The sequence below is a fragment of the Sinocyclocheilus rhinocerous genome, unplaced genomic scaffold (genome assembly GCF_001515625.1).
Source record: "Sinocyclocheilus rhinocerous isolate Xijiao unplaced genomic scaffold, SAMN03320098_v1.1 scaffold1119, whole genome shotgun sequence".
Classification (NCBI taxonomy): Eukaryota; Metazoa; Chordata; class Actinopteri; order Cypriniformes; family Cyprinidae; genus Sinocyclocheilus; species Sinocyclocheilus rhinocerous.
In genome coordinates this window covers 309,256-313,020 of record NW_015664308.1, presented here as the reverse complement: position 1 = coordinate 313,020, position 3,765 = coordinate 309,256, and the positions used below count along the sequence as shown (strand labels likewise).

At 30.1% G+C, this 3,765-nt stretch overlaps 1 long non-coding RNA gene across 1 annotated transcript; it reads right to left on the bottom strand.

Moving 5' to 3' along the window:
- Nucleotides 1-262: 262 nt before the first annotated feature.
- LOC107730057 (uncharacterized) lies at nt 263-1,744 on the bottom strand. The gene is made up of 5 exons (XR_001638649.1): nt 1,661-1,744; nt 1,499-1,523; nt 682-729; nt 448-563; nt 263-353 (listed from the first exon to the last, which is right to left on the bottom strand). It is a non-coding gene; the product is annotated as an uncharacterized LOC107730057 (long non-coding RNA).
- Between the last annotated feature and the right edge of the window lie 2,021 nt (nt 1,745-3,765).

The window sequence follows — 3,765 nt, the reverse complement described above, 5'->3', positions numbered from 1 at the left end:
AAAATACCACGGGCAAGTCTTGTGAAATGCAAAAATAAAATAAAATAATGTATGTAAAAAAATGAAATAATAAAAAAAACTATATATAATTACTTAAAATAATAATATAATATAATATAATATAATATAATATAATATAATATTTTTACATAGCATATATTTTATATATTTAACATAAATATGAATTAATAATAATTTTATTCACTAAAATTATAGTTTCATGTATAATATAGACAGATATTTTTCTAGCATGATCTGTTTCTGATTTCTGCGGTGTTTTTGCGGCTCATCTCTGGGTTTGGTCTCCACGTCACAGAATCCAAATTCGTCACCACAAAACCTACAGAAACGTCCTGAAACGAGCAGCAAGAGGCCAAATGATTCACTTTCACATCACTGCAGTTACTGTATATCAAACACTTTCATTTTCTATTATTTTCTTCTCACCCAATAAAACTAGGTGACAAAAATGAAGATGATGATGATGGACAGGAAGATGAAGATGCCATCAGAAGTGCTCCTGTTTGCAGCATTATTCGGACGGCGTGTGTGCTGCGATTTTTCTGAAAAACAAACAACGTATTGTTTTATCTTCTCATACCTTGTTGCATCTTTCTTTACAATAAATGTCATTTTTAAGTGTGAATTAAGTAATTATATTAAAAGTAATTTAAATATTACTGTCAAACTCTGGAGCTGGGCTGAACTCATCTGAAGACCCACAGAGAACTGATGGAACAGACAATACAGCTCAGTCATGCTGAATAAAAGCTCAGCTATACAATAATCACGTCATCATCTACTATAAAGACTCATAGATACATTTGATATATTTGTTATATTAACAATGATGTTATCTAATTAAATACCCATAATATATTTTACCCTTAATGATATACAGTATACTGCCACTCAAAGACAAATAATATTTAAAAAAATATTATAAAAAATAAAAATAAAAAAATAATATTTTTATTCATCAAGGACGCATTAAAGTGATGAAAAGTGACAGTAAAGACATTTCTAATGTTCCAAAAGATTTCTATTTAAAATAAATGCTGTTCTTTTGAACTTTCTATTCATCTGTGAATCCTGAAAAATAAAATGTATCACAGTTTCCACAAAAATATTAATGTTTTCAACATTGATGATAATCAGAAATGTTTCTTGAGCAGCAAATCAGCATATTAGAATGATTTCTGAAGATCATGTGACACTGAAGACTGGAGTAATGATGCTGAAAATACAGCTGCGCATCACAGAAATACATTACAGTTTAACAGATATTCACATAGAAAACAGCTGTTTTACATTGGAATAATATTTCACAGTTGTTACTGTATTTTTGATCAAATAAATGCAGCTTTGCTGAGCAGAAGTGACTTACTTTAAAAAAAAAAATCGTACCAACCCCAAATTTGCGTATTTAATACAAAAGTCTGAGAAAATGAAGCAACAGAGATTTGATTTTCATACAGTAAATTATTTTTGCACTCACCATTACAATACACTTCCATAGAATTCTGCAGAGAGACACAGGTGAGAAGACATGAGAAACACGTGCTGTTTTATATATATATTAACACTGTCCAAAACAACACTGCATTTGATGACAGTGTTTATCACACATTGATATGATGGACTGAACAGAACTCCTGACCTTCGGTGGAGCACAGTCCATCCGGAAGATCACATCAGTGTGTTTTCCTCTCAGAACGATGCTCTGAGATCCTGCATGATGAACTCTGCTTTTATCCACCCCTCCAAACTCGTCAACCACCGCCATACCCTGCAGATCATAAAGCATTCATATACAGCTTCAGGCCTGAGAAGAGTCTTGTGTCATATTTATTTTGATTGATAAACACTGATAAATGATGAATAAAACATCTGAAATCAAAGACACTTCTAGAGCATGATGAAGACTCTTAACGATGAAAGCCCGTTTCCAAGAAAGAAAAAAAAAATCATGCTTTGGTGAATCATAGTCATGACAAAAAGACATAAAATTTAATAATAATAAAAAAAAAAATTAAAGGAAAAAGTAGGAATTTATCAGTCATCATTTTCACTTTTTGTTAATTATTTTAATCTAAAAATTGAGTATGCCATGTTTATCTCATAATTTCAACTTTTTATCTCACAGTTGTGACTTAGTATGCCATCATTTCAATAAGTCATAATTTTCCCTTTTTTTGTCATATTTCAACTCCATCTCATAATTATGGTTTTGTGTCATAATTATGACTCAGTTTCCACAAAAATATTAATGTTTTCAACATTGATGATAATCAGAAATGTTTCTTGAGCAGCAAATCAGCATATTAGAATGATTTCTGAAGATCATGTGACACTGAAGACTGGAGTAATGATGCTGAAAATACAGCTGCGCATCACAGAAATACATTACAGTTTAACAGATATTCACATAGAAAACAGCTGTTTTACATTGGAATAATATTTCACAGTTGTTACTGTATTTTTGATCAAATAAATGCAGCTTTGCTGAGCAGATTTTTTTACTTTAAAAAAAAAAATCGTACCAACCCCAAATTTGCGTATTTAATACAAAAGTCTGAGAAAATGAAGCAACAGAGATTTGATTTTCATACAGTAAATTATTTTTGCACTCACCATTACAATACACTTCCATAGAATTCTGCAGAGAGACACAGGTGAGAAGACATGAGAAACACGTGCTGTTTTATATATATATTAACACTGTCCAAAACAACACTGCATTTGATGACAGTGTTTATCACACATTGATATGATGGACTGAACAGAACTCCTGACCTTCGGTGGAGCACAGTCCATCCGGAAGATCACATCAGTGTGTTTTCCTCTCAGAACGATGCTCTGAGATCCTGCATGATGAACTCTGCTTTTATCCACCCCTCCAAACTCGTCAACCACCGCCATACCCTGCAGATCATAAAGCATTCATATACAGCTTCAGGCCTGAGAAGAGTCTTGTGTCATATTTATTTTGATTGATAAACACTGATAAATGATGAATAAAACATCTGAAATCAAAGACACTTCTAGAGCATGATGAAGACTCTTAACGATGAAAGCCCGTTTCCAAGAAAGAAAAAAAAAATCATGCTTTGGTGAATCATAGTCATGACAAAAAGACATAAAATTTAATAATAATAAAAAAAAAAATTAAAGGAAAAAGTAGGAATTTATCAGTCATCATTTTCACTTTTTGTTAATTATTTTAATCTAAAAATTGAGTATGCCATGTTTATCTCATAATTTCAACTTTTTATCTCACAGTTGTGACTTAGTATGCCATCATTTCAATAAGTCATAATTTTCCCTTTTTTTGTCATATTTCAACTCCATCTCATAATTATGGTTTTGTGTCATAATTATGACTTTGTATGTCATAATTTTGACTTTTTGTCTCATAATTATTAATTTTTATATCATAATTGAGTTTTGTGAAATTAGGACATTATCACATAATTTTGACTTTTTTTCTCATAATCATGACTTTGCCTTTCAAAATATTGACTTTTATCTCATAATTGACTTGTCATAATTATGACATTATCTCATATTTAGACTTTTATCTCATAATTATGACTTTTTATGTCATAATTATGACTTTTTTTGTCATGATTATGATGTTATCTCATAATTTAGACTTTTTAATCTCTTAATTATGACTTTTTATCTCATAATTATGACTTTGTATTTCAAAATTTAGACTTTTTATCTCATATTTTTGACTTTTTATCTCATAATTATGACTTT